Genomic DNA, 19,675 nt, shown 5'->3' with positions numbered 1-19,675 from the left:
TCTCCCCACTGTGGGGTTTTCTCCTCACAGAGACACCCAGTCTTTGCTTTGGGGATAGCCATTCTGTCTGTGATGGCAAGTACAACCCACAGGCAGAGACTTATGGGCTCTGCCTTTCTGCCTTTCTGCCTTTCTGTAGATTGTGTGCCTGGGCATCTGCCAAAACTGGGTAATTTTTCCCAAGACCTTTTTGGGGTGGTGGTATGGGCTGAGTGTTCTTAGATCAGACCAGCCATTCCTCTTCCTGTGCGTTTGCACCTGACAGAGAAACTCAGTCTCTGGTGCCCTGGGGCCCACAGTTCTCTCTGGGGCAGTGAGGACTCTGTGCTGGCACCTGGGTGTCCATGGAACCCCGAGTCTTTTCCAGGGAGTTTCTGGGTGACCTAAGGTAGGTCCAAATTGTTTCCTGCACCGTAGGGTTATCTCTTGACTGGAAATCACAATCTCTGATGTTGTGATACTCACAGTTCAGTCTGGGACAGTAATCAGAGCATACTGGCATGTAGCTCTGGGTTGGCAACCAAGTGCCTGTTGGAACAGGGATCTCTTCCATGGTTTAGCTGGGTTAGTTAAAGCTGATTGAATCCCCCACCGTGGGGTATCCTCTCACCTGGGAAACACAATCACTTGTGTTTTAGGGCCACGAGTTCTGACTGCTGGTCACTGTGCCGATCCTGCTGTGCTGCTGGTCAGAATGAGTTGTCCCAGTACTGCCATCTTGCTGAATTTCCCATCTTCTTCACTTTCAATTCATACTTCTTTTTCAAATTTCTCATCATGGTCTCTCAAGGCTTCCCATCTGCAAGGATTTCATGCTGTATCTCCCTAGATACATATGTTGCCTAGCCAGCCTCAGCAGCCCTCTGAAATTTCAGAATGAGAATCAAAGGCCCACAATCTCCTGCATCTTTATATTTCCAAAGCTAGTACCACATGGATGACACTGCCAAGTTCTTCTATCAACTTGGAGTGGATTCCTGACTTCTTTGACCACATTATCAGTTGCTTTTGAAGGCAAAGCAATTGCTTTCTAGGAGGAAGCAATCCCCTAGACTTTTTTCTTTCACAAGTTGGAAGTTTAGCTGGGACAATAGGGTGGAGTGGTTAATAGCTGATTTTTTACTTTTAATTTAGCCTATGAATTAATAGGCAGAAAACACTCTGATTCTGTGTCAAAATATCACACAGATGGCCTATATCCAAGTTGGTACAAGTGACCTTATTCCCCTCTCATACCTCATGATCCAGACTTCCACAGTCTGGAACATTCTCTGTGCAATAGCCTTCTAGGCTTGTAGTAAAAAAGCCCACTGAGCTCTGCTTATAGGATTCAACTACTTTTCTAGTCCAAAGTTTGAAATGCTTCCACATTCCTCCATAAAACAATGTGGTCTGGTTATCCCCAGCACCCATCTACTTGCTGACACCAACTTCTATATCAGTTACTTAGGTAAGTAAAACTGTCAGAAATCATGACCAATAGTGACTTATATAATGAAAATATTTTGGCTTATAATTCTAAAGGGAGAGTCCATAGTGACAGGGAGAAATGGCAGCAGGCATCTTGAGAAGGAAGCTAAGAGATCACATCTTCAACTACAAACATGAAGGGAGAGTAAACTGGAAGTAATTTCTCAATGCCTGCCACCAGTAGTGCACTTCCTCAAGCAAGGTTTCATCTCCTAAAGGTTCAACAACCTACATCAAACAGAGCCACCAATTAGGACTAAATATTCAAATGTGTGAACCTATGGGAGACAATTCTTTTTTTTTTTTTTTTTTTTTTTTTTTTTTTTTTTTTTTTTTTTTTTTACTGTGCCATTAAACTTTTTAATGGTATTTAAAAGCTAATATTTAATTTTGGATTGAACTAATATACATTTTTTTAATTTTATTTTTTTCTTATCAGTTACATTTTATTAACTCTGTATCCCAGCCATGTCCCGATCCCTCATTCCCTCCCAGTCCCTCCCTCCCTCATCTCCACCGTGCCCCTTGCCAAGTCCACTGATAGGGGGAACCTCCTCCCCATTCATCTGATCCTGTTTTATCAGGTATCTTCAGGACTGGCTGCAAAGCTCTCCTCTGTGGCCTAACAGGACTGCTCCTCCCTTGGGGGGTGGAGAGGCCAAAGAGCCAGTCATTGAGTTCCTGTTAGAAATAGTCCTTGTTCCCCTCACTATGGGAAACCAATTGGTTACTGAGTTACCACAGGCTACATCTGAGCAGAGGTTCTAGGTTACATTCATACATGGTCCTTGGTTGCATGTCAGTCTCAGAAAAGACCCTGTGCCCAGATATGTTTGGTCCTTGTGGAGCTCCTATCCTTTCCTCATCAGACTAACTCCCCTTCTTTCTTATGATTCCCTGTACTCTGCCAAAGGTTTGGTCATGAGTCTTTGCTTTGAAAACACTGCTAGTTAGAGTTTTTCAAATGCACTCAGTAGACTCCTGTTAATATTTAATGTGCATCCCATCTGTCTTTCAAAACGAGGATTGATAATCTTACCCCATGTCCGCTCTCTTGATTATCTTTTTTAGGTGTATAGATTTCATTATGTTTATCATATCTTATAGGTCTATATAAGTGAGTATATACCGTGTTTGTCTTTCTCCTTCTGGGATATTTCACTCAGGATGATCTTTTCTAGGTCCCACCATTTGCCTGCAAATTTCATGATTTCCTCCTTTTTGATTGCTGAGTAGTATTCCATTGTGTAAAAATACCACAATTTCTGTACCCATTCCTCCGTTGATGGACATCTGGGTTGTTTCCAGGTTCTGGCTATTACAAATAAAGCTGCTATAAACATGGTTGAGCAAATATCTCTTTTGTGTACTTGAGCAAACTTTGGGTATATACCTAGCAGTGGTATAGCTGGGTCTTGAGGAAGCACTATTCCTAATTGTCTTAGAAAGTGCCAGATAGATTTCCAGAGTGGTTGAACCAGTTTACATTCCCACCAGCAGTGGAGGAGGGTTCCCCTTTCTCCACAACCTCTCCAGCAGGTGTTGTCCCTTGAGTTTTTCATTTTGGCCATTCTGATGGGTGTAAGGTGATATCTCAGGGTCGTTTTGATTTGCATTTCCCTGATGGCTAATGAGGATGAGCATTTCTTTAAGTGTTTCTCTGCCATTCGATATTCCTCTGTCTTCAACAAATGGTGCTGGTCCAACTGGATGTCCACATGCAGAAAAATGAAAATAGATCTATATTTATCACCCTGCACAAAACTAAAGTCCAAGTGGATCAAAGACCTCAACATAAAACTGGATACTCTAAATCTGTTAGAAGAAAAAGTGGGGAACAGCCTAGAACTCATTGGCACAGGAGACAACTTCCTGAACAGAACACCAACAGCACAGGCTCTAAGAGCAACAATCAATAAATGGGACCTCATGAAACTGAAAAGCTTCTGTAAAGCAAAGGTCACTGTCATCAAAACAAAACACCTGCCTACAGATTGGGAAAGAATCTTCACTAACCCTTTATCTGACAGAGGACTAATATCGAGTATATACAAAAAACTAAAGAAGCTGAAAAACAGCAAACCAAGTAATCCAATTAAAAAATGGGGAACAGAGCTAAACAGAGAATTCTTGACAGAGGAAGACAATTCTTATTCAAACTACCATACATATGATGCGTATTAGTAGGAAATGTTGTGAATAGCCATCACAGTAAATGGAAATGGGAATTCTGTAAGAAAGCCTAAGGGTTTTTGTTGTTTAAATCTGTGAAGGAACAATCTTTCCCACCCTACCCCACCTTCAAAATTGGGAGAACTGGGGAAATCTTGCTAATTAGGAGTTAGTATCAAATTTTAATAAATACATGCATTCCCTGGAGGACTTGTCAGAGGATATCATCAGATCAGCACATCTGGAAAAGGGATGTTCATTTTTTAGGTCTAAAAAGCTTTGCTTGACAACCAACTTGCCAGGCTTGGAACACACTTGGAGTGGCAACACTTAGCAGTGTACTCTGCTATCTTCTGGTAGAAAAGGACAATCTTCTTTTCATAAACTTCATCAAGCTCAGTTGCAAATGAAAGCTCTTTAAACACTACTCATTTATTTCTTCATTTTTGATTTTTTTTAATTTAGATCTTCTAGACTACATCCTCCAAAGATATAACACTGAGTTTGTGGCTTGGTCACTACTGTTACTCTTATGCAGATCTACAGTGAAAAAGAGCAAGTGAGGAAGGCAGAAATACAAAATATAGAGCTTGTAGAGAAAAAATTAAAATGACCTATTCTATTAAATCAAATAAATAAATTATGATTCTTTCAATATCCCCCACAGATCTATTGTCTCACCAGACATTTACCCAAGTTCTGGATTCTAATTTTTTTTCAATATACTGTACATTTACTTATCAGTTAAATATGCTGCAAAAAGAAACTACTTTTAGGAGAAACTTTTTTAATTTTTATTTATTCTTCTCTCATATATTACATCCCAACAGCAGTTTCCCCTTCTTCCTCTTCTCCCAGTCCACAGCCAACCTCACTCATCCCACTCCCACCCCATCCATTCCTTGGTTTTCCTTCAAAAAAGCCCAGGCTTCCCTGGAATATCAACTAAACATGGCATACACAGATGATGCAATGGGCACAGCTTGTCCTATTAAAACTGGACATTGTAACCCAATAGAAGAAAAAAAGTCTCAAAAGCAGGCAAAATAGTGAGAAACACATATACCCCTTCCACTTTCTCTGTTAGGAGTCTCACTTCACAACCATATATGCACACACACACACACACACACACACACACACACACACACACATATATATATATATATATATATATATATATATATATATATATATATATATATATATATATATATGCAGAGGGTCTAGATCAGACCCATGCAGACTCCCTGGTCCTCAGTTCAGTCTCCATGAGCTCCTCTGAGCTCAGGTTAATTGATTTTGTGGGATTTCTTGTGGTGTTCAGGACAAACTTTTCCCACAGATGGCTGTAGCAGAATGCCACCGATAGCAATCATTTTTTAAAAAACTCTACTCTACTCTATTTGGGGTGTTTTGGTCTCTAGCTCTCTTCCACCATCTCCTCAACCTTAAGTAAGAGAGAGAAAAGAGTTAGTGGGTAGAGGGGTCCCAGATTTCTTGACTTCTTCCAACTATTTAGGGTTATAAAGGGGATCTTTTAGGGTTCTATACTAATCTCTATCAACTGCAGACACAGCCAGAAGTCTTCTCTACGCGCTGGTGCACCGAAGCATTTCTCTCTGTCTGTCTGCTCCAAACTGCCATACTGTCTCTGCTCTCTGGTCTCTCCACACTGCTACATGCTACATGCCAACACCAAAACCCACACAGAATGCCACTCAGTCTCTTTCTCACTCTCATATTTATACTCTCAGAGTCCTGGACCACATCTCTGTCCATGCTGCACATAGAAGGCCTTTACCAACTGGCAAAAACCATGCTCTGCACGAGACAATTAACAGGTGCATACAAACTATAGCCCAACTAAAATCTCACACTTGGGATTAAAACAAAATCATGTTTATATAACATATAAAGAAACCAAGGGCGGAGCCAAGATGGCGACTAGCACACACAGTTTCCAAGCTGTGGAAGAGAAAAAGTTCTGAGTTGATGAGTGGAAGAACTTCTAAAGCCAGGGAAACAACGGAGAGACTTTCTAAACAACAGGGAACATCGCCGGAGGTGAAAACCTTGGTCTCCGGTCACCCAGGGACTTGTTTGGGGAAGGTGAGAAACGATCCTTTGATCTCTCGGGACTCCCCTCCCCCAGACCTCCCTCCTCCTCGGCACAGCGGACTCGCCTTTCTCAGCGCAGACCTAACTGCCTGGGGCCTGCAGCCACTGAGGCTGAGCCCCAAGTCCTTTATCGGCAAAGGCCAGCAGTACTGTGTCTCGGAGCCCCAGATTCACGCGCGGCAGCTGCACCATCCTCCCAGGGCCCAAGTCTGCTAGACGCCATACTAGCTCCGCATATCGCGATCACTGACGGTACGGCCCGCCCAATACCACAGTGACAGAGAATACGCTATATACTCACCAAAACCAGACAGAAACGCCATACAAGCTAGACACACCAGGCGCTGGGCCTCCGAAGCTTGGAGAGCACAGTAAAGAGACCCCAGGACTTCCCAGAAAGCATCTGGACTAGCAACCCAGTCTCCAGTTACAGCGGGACTTTCTAACCTGGCGGCGGAGCAGCACTGAGCTGGCGGGGCACATCAGCCCTCCAGTTTAAGACTAACCAGGGCCAAACCAGAGAACAGAAAGGCTGGTTACCCCGATTCCCACTGACGTGACCACCCTGAAATCTCCAGCTGCAGCAAGACCTCATAACCTGGCAGTGACAGCAGCACGGAACTGGCGGAGCACATCAAAGAAGCAGGGCCAAACCAGAGAGCAGACAGCCCAGATACGCCGATCTCTGCCAAGTGTCCTGCCTGTACAGCTAGTCCTCAGCATACGCTAAGGACACGGGACCTCTCTCAACTTCCTGAAGAATTCTCCAGACTCGAGAGAGAGACAGTACCAGTCTGATCGGCTGAATCCAAAAACAAACAGGGAAGGTCTCAGATAAGCCAATGGCCAGGGGTAGGCGAAAGAACATTTCCAACATAAATCAGGACATCATGACTTCACCAGCAAACCCCAAAATCGATGGATATTCCAATTCATCAGAAGCACAGGAAAATGACCTTAAAGCCATGCTTGCTCAATTATTTGAGGCTCATAAGGAGGAAATAAACAAATCTTTCAAAGAGATGGCCAGTCAATTGGAGGTAAAGAAAGAAGAAATAGACAAAACCCTTAAAGAAACACAGGCAAACATAGCCAAACAAATAGAGGCACAAGTAGAGAAGAAATTAGTGGCATACAAAAAGGAAATGAACAAAGAAATAGAGTCCATCGTAGAGAGACAGGAATCCAAATTCAAACACATAAAAGAAATGGTGCAAGGCATGAAAACAGAATTAGAATCAATAAAGAAAACACAAAGTGAGAAAACTCTTGAGCTGGAGAACTTGGAGAAAAGATCAGGAACCACAAAAGTAAGCATCACCAACAGAATACAAGAGATGGAAGAGAGAATCTCTGGAGCTGAAGACACACTTGCAGAAATTGATACTTCTCTCAAAGAAAAAGTAAAATCAGAAAAATTCCAATCACAAAATATCCAAGAAATCAAGGATGCTATGAAAAGACAAAATCTAAGAATAATAGGAATTGATGAAAAAGAAGACTCCAGGCTCCAAGGTCCAGAAAATATTTTCAAAAAAATCATAGAAGAAAATTTTCCCAACTTAAAGAAAGAGATGTCCATAAATATACAAGAGGCCTACAGAACACCAAATAGACTAGACCAGAAAAGAAACACATCACGTCACATCATAGTCAAAACACTAAATCTACAGAACAAAGAAAAGATATTAAAAGCAGCAAGGGAAAAAGGCCAAGTAACATATGAAGGTAGACCTATCAGAATCACACCAGACTTCTCATCAGAAACTATGAAAGCCAGAAGGGCCTGGGCAAGCATCATGGAGACTCTAAGAGATCACAAATGTCAACCCAGACTACTATACCCTGCAAAGCTTTCAATCAACATAGATGGAGAAAACAAAATATTCCATGACAAAACTAAATTTATGCAATATCTATACAGCAAACCAACCCTACAGAAGATACTAGAAGGAAAACTCCAATCCAACGAAAACGAATTCACCCAAGAAAACAGGGCATACAGATAATGTCCCAACAAAAATGAAAAGAAAACAAGCAATGAAACAAGGTAAGATCATCGACTCCATTACACAAGGAACTAACATGCATTGGTCAATATTATCTATCAATATTAATGGACTCAACTCACCAATAAAAAGACACAGGCTAACAGAATGGTTACGGAAACAGGACCCAACATTCTGTTGCATCCAAGAAACACACCTATGCAACAAAGATAAACACTACCTCAGAGTAAAGGGCTGGAAAAATGTTTTTCAAGCAAATGGTTCCAGAAAACAAGCTGGAGTAGCCATCCTAATATCTAATAAAATAGACTTTCAACCCAAGTTAATCAAAAAAGATAAGGAGGGCCACTATATTCTCATCAAAGGAAAAATCCAACAAGAGGACATCACAATTTTGAATATCTATGCCCCAAATACAAGAGCACCTACATTCGTAAATGAAACAATATTAAAGCTTAAATCATACATTGATCCTAATACCTTAATAGTGGGAGACTTCAACACCCCACTCTCATCAAGGGACAGATCAACCAGACAGACACCAAATAGGGAAATGAAAGCACTCACAGAATCCCTAAATCAAATGGACCTAATAGATGTCTACAGATCTTTTCACCCAAACTCAAAAGAGTACACCTTCTTTTCAGCACCGCATGGAACCTTCTCCAAAATAGACCATATAGTTGGTCACAAAGCAAGCCTCAACAGATACAAAAGGATTGAAATAATCCCTTGTATACTATCTGACCACCATGGACTAAAGCTGGACATCAACAACAACAGAAACAACAAAAAGCCGACATGCACATGGAAACTGAACAACTTACTACTCAATGACAGCTGGGTCAAGGAAGAAATAAAGAAAGAAATTAAAGACTTTCTAGAATTCAATGAAAATGAAGGCACAACATACCCAAATTTATGGGACACATTGAAAGCAGTGCTCAGAGGAAAATATATAGCACTAAGTGCCTACAAGAAGAAATCTGTAACATCACATAGAAACAACTTAATGGCCCAACTGAAAAACCTAGAAAAAAAAGAAGCAGATACACCCAAGAGGAGCAGACGGCTGGAAATAATCAAACTAAGGGCAGAAATCAATCAATTAGAAACAAATAAAATTATCCAAAGAATCAATGAAACAAAAAGCTGGTTCTTTGAGAAAATCAACAAGATAGACAAACCCTTAGCCAAACTAACTAAAAAGCAGAGAGAAACCATACAAATCAGCAAAATCAGAAAGGAAAATGGGGACATAACTACAGACACTGAGGAAATCCAAACGATTATTAGGTCATACTACAAAAGCCTATATGGCACAAAATTTGAAAATCTAAATGAAATGGATAACTTTCTTGACAGATTCCATCTACCAAAATTAAGTCAAGATCAGGTAGAAAGACTGAATAGTCCTATATCTCCCAAGGAAATAGAAGCAGTCATTAACAGTCTCCCCTCCAAAAAAAGCCCTGGACCAGATGGCTTCAGCGCAGAATTCTACAAGACCTTCAAAGAAGTACTAACACCAATTCTCCTCAAACTATTCCATAAAATAGAAACAGAAGGAACACTACCAAACTCATTCTATGAAGCCACAGTCACTTTGATACCTAAACCACACAAAGATCCAACAAAAAAAGAGAACTTCAGACCTATCTCTCTTATGAACATTGATGCAAAAATACTCAATAAAATACTTGCAAACCGAATCCAAGAACACATCAAAGATATCATCCACCATGACCAAGTAGGCTTCATCCCAGGAATGCAAGGGTGGTTCAACATACAGAAATCCATCAATGTAATCCACCACATAAACAAAATGAAGGAGAAAAACCACATGATCATCTCCTTAGATGCTGAAAAAGCATTTGACAAAGTCCAGCACCCATTTATGTTTAAAGTCTTGGAGAGATCAGGGATACAAGGCACATACCTAAAGATAGTAAAGGCAATATACAGCAAGCCTATAGCCAACATCAAACTCAATGGAGAGAAACTTAAATCAATCCCACTGAAATCAGGGACAAGACAAGGCTGCCCACTCTCTCCATATCTCTTTAACATTGTACTTGAAGTCCTAGCCAGAGCAATAAGACAACTAAAGGAGATCAAGGGGATACAAATCGGAAAGGAAGAGGTCAAAGTGTCACTATTTGCAGATGATATGATAGTATACATGAGCGACCCCAAAGATTCAACCAGAGAACTCCTTCAGCTGATAAACACCTTCAGCAAAGTGGCAGGATACAAAATCAACTCAAAAAAATCAGAGGCCCTCTTGTATACCAAAGACAAAAAGGCTGAGAAAGAAATTAGGGAAACAACACCCTTCACAATAGCCACTAACAACATAAAGTACCTTGGTGTGACTCTAACCAAGCAAGTGAAAGACCTATTTGAGAAAAACTTCAAGTCTTTGAAGAAAGAAATTGAAGAAGATCTCAGAAGATGGAAAGATCTCCCGTGCTCATGGATTGGTAGGATTAACATTGTGAAAATGGCCATCCTGCCAAAAGCAATTTACAGATTCAATGCAATTCCCATCAAAATACCAACTCAATTCTTTACAGACCTTGAAAAAAAGATTCTCAGCTTCATATGGAGAAACAAAAAACCCAGAATCTCCAAAACGATCCTGTACAACAACAGATCATCTGGAGGTATCTCCATTCCCGATCTCAAGCTGTACTACAGGGCAACAGTAATAAAAACTGCATGGTATTGGCATAGAAACAGAAAGGAGGATCAATGGAATCGCATAGAAGACCCAGAAATAAACCCACACACCTATGAATTCTCAATATTTGACAAAGAAGCCAAATCCATTCAATGGAAAAAAGACAGCATCTTCAACAAATGGTGCTGGACCAACTGGATGTCTACATGCAGAAAAATGAAAATAGATCCATATCTATCACCCTGCACAAAACTAAAGTCCAAGTGGATCAAGGACCTCAACATAAAACCAGATACTCTAAATCAGCTGGAAAAAAAAGTGGGAAACAGCCTAGAATTCATTGGCACAGGAGACAACTTCCTGAACAGAACACCAACAGCACAGGCTCTAAGAGCAACAATCAATAAATGGGACCTCATGAAACTGAAAAGCTTCTGTAAAGCAAAAGACACTGTCATCAAAACAAATAGACAGCCTACAGATTGGGAAAGAATCTTCACCAACCCTTTATCTGACAGAGGACTAATATCAAGTATATATAAAGAACTAAAGAAGCAGAAAAGCAACAAACCAAGTAATCTACTTAAAAAATGGGGAACAGAGTTAAACAGAGAATTCTCGAAAGAGGAACGTCGAATGGCAGAGAAACACTTAAAGAAATGCTCAACCTCATTAGCCATTAGGGAAATGCAAATCAAAACGACCCTGAGATATCACCTTACACCCATCAGAATGGCCAAGATGAAAAACTCAAGTGATAGCACATGCTGGAGAGGTTGTGGAGAAAAGGGAACCCTCCTCCATTGCTGGTGGGAATGTAAACTGGTTCAACCACTCTGGAAGTCAATCTGGCGCTTTCTCAGACAACTAGGAGTAGTGCTACCTCAAGACCCAGCTATACCACTCCTAGGTATATACCCAAAATTTGCTCAAGTACACAACAAGGACATTTGTTCAACCATGTTCATAGAAGCTTTATTTGTAATAGCCAGAACTTGGAAACAACCCAGATGTCCATCAACGGAGGAATGGATACAGAAACTGTGGTATTTTTACACAATGGAATACTACTCAGCAATCAAAAAGGAAGAAATCATGAAATTTGCAGGCAAGTGGTGGGATCTAGAAAAGATCATTCTGAGTGAAGTATCCCAGAAGGAGAAAGACAAACTTGGTATATACTCGCTTATATAGACCTACAAGACATGATAAACATAATGAAATCTACACACCTAAAGAAGATAATCAAGAAAGTGGACACAGGCGAAGGTGATTAATCCTCATTTAGAAAGACAAATGGGATGTGCATTGAACTTATGACAGGAGTCTATCACAAAAGGCATCTGAAAGACTCTACCTAGCAGTGTTTCAAAGCAGACACTAAGACTCATAACCAAACCCTCGGCAGAGTGCAGGGAATCATATGAAAGAAGGGAAGTTAGTATGATATGGAAAGGATAGGAGCTCCACAAGGACCAAATATATCTGGGCACAGGGTCTTTTCTGAGACTGACACTCAACCAAGGACCATCTATGGATATAACCTAGAACTTCTGCTCGGATGTGGCCTGTGGTAGCTCAGTAACCAAGTAGTTTTCCAAAGTAAGGGGAACACGGACTATTTCTAATAGGATCTCAAGGGCAGGCTGTTTGACCCCCACCCCAGGGGAGGAGCAGTCTGTTAGGCCACAGAGGAGGACTTTGCAGCCAGCCCTGAAGATACCTGATAAAACAGGGTCAGATGAAAGGGGAGGAGGTCCTCCCCTATCAGGGGACTTGGAAAGGGGCAGGGAGGAGACCAGGGAGGGAGTGTGGGGTTGGGGAGGGAATGAGGGAGCGGGATACAGCTGGGACACAGAGTTAACAAAATGTAACTAAAAAGAAAAATAAAATAAAAATAAAAAAATTAAAAAAAAAAAAAAAGAAACCAAAACTTCCATTACATATCCCCTTTTTGCTTAAAAAATGGCTTCTATGATCTATTTATCAGAGGAACTGGCTGAAACTAACAACTTTTGAGCAAATCTATGTGTTTCTTCTTAATAAGCTATTTCTGACATCAATAATATGATCTGAGACAATTGGGAATCTTTGGAGAATTAGTTAGGTCTTTGCTTTGCATTATAACCTTGATGCTAACACTGAAATATTCTTTTCAATACATATTTGAGAAACTCAATACAGTCTTTTAAATAAACTCTCTTATAATTAGGAAGGATGGCTCAACAGGTATGAGCACTGTCTGCTCTTAGAGAGGTCCTTAGTTCAATTCCTAGCAATCACTTGATGGCTCACAAACATCTATAAATGTTATCTGAGGCCCTCTTCTGGCATGTAGGTGTGCATGTGCATGCAGATAGAGCATTTATATATATATAATTATATATTTTTTTATTTTTTCACAATTTATTTATCTTGATTAAATTCCCCTCCCTCAACTCCTCCCTGGTCCCACCCTCCCTCCCACTTTCCACCAACCCCTCCCCCTAGTCAACTGAAAGAGGGAGTTCTCCAAACAAAGAAATCTTTAATTTTTTTTAAAGAACATTTGCCATTTTTATCAATTCTGATTGCATATCCGCTTGTAGCATTCTAAAGAAAATAAATGTATTGATCAATTACAGTCAGGTAAAATGTTAACTTTCATCACAATTAAACCAAAGTAATAACTTTAGGCCAACATAACTGCTAAAGTTGGATAATACTAAATAATTTCAGTTTTCTGTTCATTCACTTGATTAAATCAATAAGTTCTGTGGCTTTTATAATGAGAATAACTATATCAGAATCTCTGTATCATCAAAATTTGAACTTTTACATAATAGAATTAAAGAAACTCATCCTTAAAATATTTTATAATAATTTTAATATTCACCTACCTGTTGTGTGTGTTATTTTTTACTAATAATTATCTTTTAGTAATGCTTGCTGTTAATCATAAACAGTTGTATAACCAAATCAGCACACAGAAACTATGATTTATTTAATTAATGTAAAACACAATGCTGGGCAATAGTTACTCCATCCTAAGCCTCTAAGCCCTCATAGTTTTCTAACATTTAGATTTTACCCATTATACTTGCTTTTTGTGAAATCTTAGGTCTGGTTCATGTTCCACGTCCTCCAAGATATGTCTTCCAGTTCTGTTCTCCCAGCTCTCTTTTCCTCCTACTCATTTCCTGTCCTCTGGCTCCTCCCAACTCCTTGCTATCTTCTTGCCCTCTCTCCTCCCACTCATTCTTATGCAAAATCCTATACCAGAGTTAAAAATAACTTTATTTGAGAATAACAAATAAAACCCTAAGTTGAGTAGATTCAATAATCTATCTTTTTTCTTATTCCTATAAGATATCCCTGTATATTCCTATCTTTTTCACCCCTTTTCTCCTTATCTAAGAAAGGTAGAAAAAGGAAAAAAGAAAAATCCCTGAATATAACCTTGTTTCACTCTGAATAAGACCATTAATAATTATAAACATCTCCCAATGACAATAAAATTCCATAGCTATAGAAAGCAAACAACAACATACCCAGAATGTTGGTATAATGTATTTTTGAAATGTATACACCTTACCCTAGTTCATTCAAATGCTGATTCCTCCCCTCTCCTTGCTCAACATTGTGGCTAGTTGCTTTATTTTGGCTTGTTTACACAAAGTTGAGATTGGATGCTTAGAATAAGTATCACAATGCAATATCCGGATTGAAACCAAAGAGTGGGAGGGAGAAAGAGAGGGCTAGAAGAGAGCAAGGAGAGGGGAGAAATCAGAAGACAGGAAATGAGTGGGAGGAAAAGAGAGCTGGGAATACAGAGCTAGAGGACAGATCTTTGACTACTTGGAGATGGACTGGACATAATATTTCACAAAAAGCAATTAATAAAAGATAAACCAACAGTAAATATTAATAGCGCCCTACAACACCTACCAGAAAATCCACTCCATTTTCTCTTATTATTCACTCCGCTTGTTTTAGAGATCAATAACTGAGCACAAGACCTTTCTGATTTCACAAAATCAAATTGTTTTAGAGGAAGCCTACCTCATTCTCAGCTAATCAGCCTTCAGCTAAGCAAGCATTATTTCCCTAGTCAGAATAACTGACATAAGGATAGACTTTTAATCCAATCTAAAGTAAACAAATGTAACTAAAATTTTGTTATCATAGTCTTACATTGAAGCTTTCTGAAAATTCACAGGAAGATCTAAAGAGTCAGGAGACTTGTCTTCAAGAAATGTTCTCTTAACCCCAAGAAGAGGTAAACTTTATCAACCAGAGAGCACTAAGAGATACAATTAAGGATGTGAAATTAAAAACAACAATCCTTCATACTCAGCTGCATCTTCTATATAACAAATACTCCTGTAATTGGTTAATGGCGATGTTTTGAAAGCCCTCTCAAATGCCTTGCTGTAGTTCTGAAGTACATTTTCCCAATACCATAGCCCTATGTATTTGTCAAAGTAGGAAGTGAGTTCACTGTAATGATGACCCAGGCACTTTCTCTTCCTAGAACTCCATTAAATAAAACAAAGGTCATAACCAAATAGCTTACAAAATCTCCCTTCCAGATCCCACCATTTACCTGCAAATTTCATGATTTCCTTGTTTTTTATTGCTGAGTAATATTCCACTGTGTAGATGTACCACAATCTGTACATCCATTCCTCCATTGAGGGGCATCTGGGCTGTTTCCAGCTTCTGGTTATTACAAATAAGGCTGCTACAAACATGGTTGAGCAAATGTCCATATTGTGTACTTGAGACTCTTTTGGGTATATGCCTAGAAGTGGTATAGCTGGATCTTGAGGAAGCGCTATTCCTAGTTGTCTGAGAAAGCGCCAGATTGATTTCCAGAATGGTTGTACAAGTTTACATTCTCACCAGCAGTGGAGGAGGGTTTCCCTTTTTCCATATCCTCTCCAGCATGTGTTGTCACTTGAGTTTTTGATCTTGGCCATTCTGATGGGTGTAAGGTGAAATCTCAGGGTTGTTTTTATTTGCATTTCCCTGATGGCTAATGAGTTTGAGCATTTCTTTAAGTTTTTCTCTGCCAGTCAATATTCCTCTATTGAGAATTCTCTGTTTAGCTCTGTACTCCATTTTTTAATTGGATTACTTAATTTTTTGCTGTTTAACTTCTTTAGTTCTTTATAACTACTGGATATTAGTCCTCTGTCAGATAGAAGGCTGGTGAAGATCCTTTCCCAACGTATAGACAGTCGATTTGTTTTGATGACGCTTTCTTTTGCTTTACAGAAGCTTTTCAGTTTCATGAGGTTATTGATTATTTACTTATTGATTGTTGCGCTTAGAGCCTGTGCTATTGATGTTCTGTTCAGGAAGTTGTCTCCTGTGCCAATGCGTTCAAGGCTTTTCCCCACTTTTTTTTCTACTCGATTTAGTGTGTCTAGTTTTATATTGAGGTCTTTGATCCATTTGGACCTTAGTTTTGTGCAGGGTGATAAGTATGGATCTATTTGCATTTCTCTACATGTAGACATCCAGTTAGACCAGCACCATTTGTTGAAGATGCTGTATCATCCTGAGTGAGCTATCCCAGAAGCAGAACGATGCACATGTTATATACTCAATCATATAGACCTACAATATAAGATAAACCTACTAAAATCTGTACACCTAAAGAAACTAATCAAGTGGGAGGACTCTTGCTAAAATGCTCAATTCCTATCCAGAAAGACAAAGAGGATGGACATCAGAAGAAGGAGAAAAGAGGGAACAAGTCAGGAGCCTGCCACAGAGGACCTCTGAAAGGCTCGCCCTGCAGACTATCAATGTTGATGTTGAGACTTATGGGCAACCTTTGGGCAGAGTGCAAGGAATCTTATGAAAGAACTGGGAAATAGTAAGATCTGGAGAGGACAGGAACTCCACAAGGAGAGCAACAAAACCAAAAACTCTGAGCACAGGGGTCTTTCCTGAGACTGATACTCCAACCAAGGACTATGCATGGAGATAACCTAAGACCCCTGCACAGATGTAGCCCATGGCAGTTCAGTATCCAAGTAGGTTCCATTGTAATAGGAACAGTGACTGTCTCTGACATGAACTGATTGGCCTGCTCTTTAATTACCTTCCCTTGAGGGGGAAGCAGCATTACCAGGCCACAGAAGAAGACAAGGCAGCCACTCCTGATGAGACCTAATTGACTCGGTTCAGAAGGAAGGAAAAGGAGACCTCCCCTATCAGTGGACTTGGGGAGGGGCATGCATGTAGAGGGTGGAGGAAGGGAGGTATTGGGATAGGAGAAGGGAGGGAACCACAGGGGGGATACAAAGTGAATAAAATGTAATTAATAAAGAATTTTAAAAAAATCTCCCTTCCTCTTTTTTGAAAACTGAAATGGCAAAAGACCATTATCTTGTTTCTGATTTTAGCACAGCTTCTACTAGTTGAAGTAACTTACCCTCATTTCCAAGGATTTTTAGTCTTTCTTTTTTTCTTTCTTTCTTTCTGAAAAAGTTGAGATATACAGTCATCTTCCAATATCCATCGGGAACTGGTTTCAGAAGCCCTAAAAATGTCCAAATCTGCTGATTCTCAAGTACTCATACAAAATCATATATATATATATATATATATATATATATATATATGGCCTATAAAGTCCTTCCACATTATTTAGATAGTGTGTAGAGGCTCATAGAATGTATATACTGTGTCAAAAACTTCTATGTTGAATTTCTGGGGGAGTAATGACAAGGAAAAGACAATTTCTGTTTGGTACAAACACAATTGTTTTTCAAAATATTGTTAACTCAGGGTTTATTTGCATCTATAGATAGATAACCCATAGATACAAAGATGTAACTGTAGCTAAAAGATAAATATGCATTTATAATAAGTGGGGATTTTCTACTCTTTATGAATTCTCTACCAGTTTGGGTGCTATTTCTACTCACCTCATTACAGTTTCCTAAAATATGAGTTTATTAGAGGTGGTTTTGTCATTGTTTTCTGTCCTGTGTTAAATTAAAAAGAAGCTTGTCCCAAGCTTTACTGAGATAGAGTTAGCATATTCCCCACAGTTCTCATGGTCCAAGTTTCCTGTGAGTACTGCCTTCATCCATAAGCAACCAGGAAGAAAGTGACAGCAGAATATGTGCCTTCAGAGGTCTGTAGTTGGCAGGTTTAAGGAGCTTACAACATATTTTCCTCACTTTCTTCACAGACTGACTATAGGTTGGTGACATTTTATTAAACATTTCTTTCCATTAGAGATTTATATGGACTTTATTTGTCCCATTTGTAATTTAAATTTGTTATTTAAATTCCATCTGTTGAATGGACTCCAGTCCAATGTGACTGATATTTATAAAAAGAGACCAGCATAATGAGAGAGCAAAGAGAAGTCAGGCACCTCTTTGACTTGTGATCTCATTATCTGTGAGAAACAATTGTCTGCTACTTAAGTCACACTCGGGTATTCACAAGGTTCCAAACTGAAGAAGTCTTCAATCTCAGGCAGAGAGGAGGGTCATGGTTGAGCCATGCAATTTTTGAAAGCACCTGTTTGGCATTGGCCAAAGCCAGTAAAGTGACCAAACTACATGAATTGAAAATCAAGATAAACTCTTCCTATAGAAAGTCATTGCAAATCACATGGCGATGGGTTTTAAGTTAAATATCTTTACAACACAGGTAATCAAACATTAAAACAGCAATATAATCCAGTTGTCTATTGTTTTCTAGAGACCACCAAGAGATAAGATTGATATTATTGCATCTCACAGATCTGTGGATTGACTGAGTTCATCTAGGCAGCTGTCATTTAGGAATGTCATCCAAAGCCTCAACTGGCAGAAAACCTGAAGAGTTTCACTCAAGCTGACAACTGATGCTGGATGTCAGTCCTATCACAAATGTCTGTGCATGTAGTCCATGAGTAACCTGGACTTCTCATAGGCTATCAGCTAGACAGCAACCTCAAAAACTGACCAGACCCAAAGTGAAGTTCTCTAGACTCTATCTCTAAGTGGGAGGAGTGCCAAAGAATCTATGGTAATATCAATTCACCACTGAAACATTTTCCTTCCACTATGTTTCATCTGCCAGGAGGTATACATTTGGCCCCATTCAGCTTAAAGAGAAACTGGAGAAGAAAACTGTAGTAAAGCAATGTATCCCATTGAAAAAAATAAGGCTTTGCCATCAAGGAAGGAGAGTTATTAGCATAAACAGCTTGCAGTATAGGCCATATATCTTTTATATCCTGTCTAGTTTAAATTCATATTCTTTTGTTTTTATTCATTTGTTTTTTTTAATTTAGTCTCTCTCTCTCTCTTTCTCTCTCTCTCTCTCTCTCTCTCTCTGTGTGTGTGTGTGTGTGTGTGTGTGTACACAATTATGTGTTTGTGCACATGTGTCTTCATGTGAGGACCAGAGATCAACATAGGGTATATCAGCACCCCTCCTTTTCCTAAGAGATAGCCTAAGCAGTTTGATCCCCTAAACACTTTCTTTCTACCCATCGAGTAGTCTAATTTCATAGTTTCAATGTAACTTACAGACAGATAGAGGCCTGAGGTAGCCAACCACTGGGGATGAATTAAAGAAGTCTCCTGATAAACAGAAACCTTTTTATAGGCTTCTATTTACCCAGTAATAATCCTACTGTTTACCTGGCCACAGTCCTTTTATTTAGTACTTTGTCATCAGCACTGCCATTTTTGGGGACTGCTTTGGATCTAACAGTACCAATTTACTGGGCTTTATGATAACAGGGCTTACAGATTGGTGTTGGTTCATTAGCATATCAACAGTACCTTGGGGTTATTTAATTAGTCTGTTAAGGTCTGCCTTGGGCTTGGCTCATATCTGAATTGCCTTGTGACCTGCCATTAATTCAGAGCTTGCCTCTCGGGCCTATGTCTTATCAGAGCTGCCTGGTGGAAAGCTCCTATATTACAGGTATTACATGAATCTAAGCCACATAAAATATTTTCACTATGTTCCTAACAGGTTTATTTCTCTGTTCTTTGATCACTTCCCCCTGGCAATGCAGCCTTGCCAGGCCACAGAGGAGGAGGACCAAGACAGTCCTGAATAGTCTTGATAAGCTAGGGGCAGAAGGCAGAGAGGAGAATTCCTTCTTTCAATGGACTAGGGGAAAGGGATAGGCAGGAAGAGGGAGTGAGGGGGGAGACTGGGAGGAGTTGAGGGAGGGGGTTACAATCAGAATATAAAGTGAATAAATTAT

Source organism: Psammomys obesus, unplaced genomic scaffold (genome assembly GCF_907164565.1).
Source record: "Psammomys obesus unplaced genomic scaffold, mPsaObe1.curated_primary_1811, whole genome shotgun sequence".
In the NCBI taxonomy this organism is placed as follows: Eukaryota; Metazoa; Chordata; class Mammalia; order Rodentia; family Muridae; genus Psammomys; species Psammomys obesus.
Note: the sequence above shows the minus strand (reverse complement) of the source record.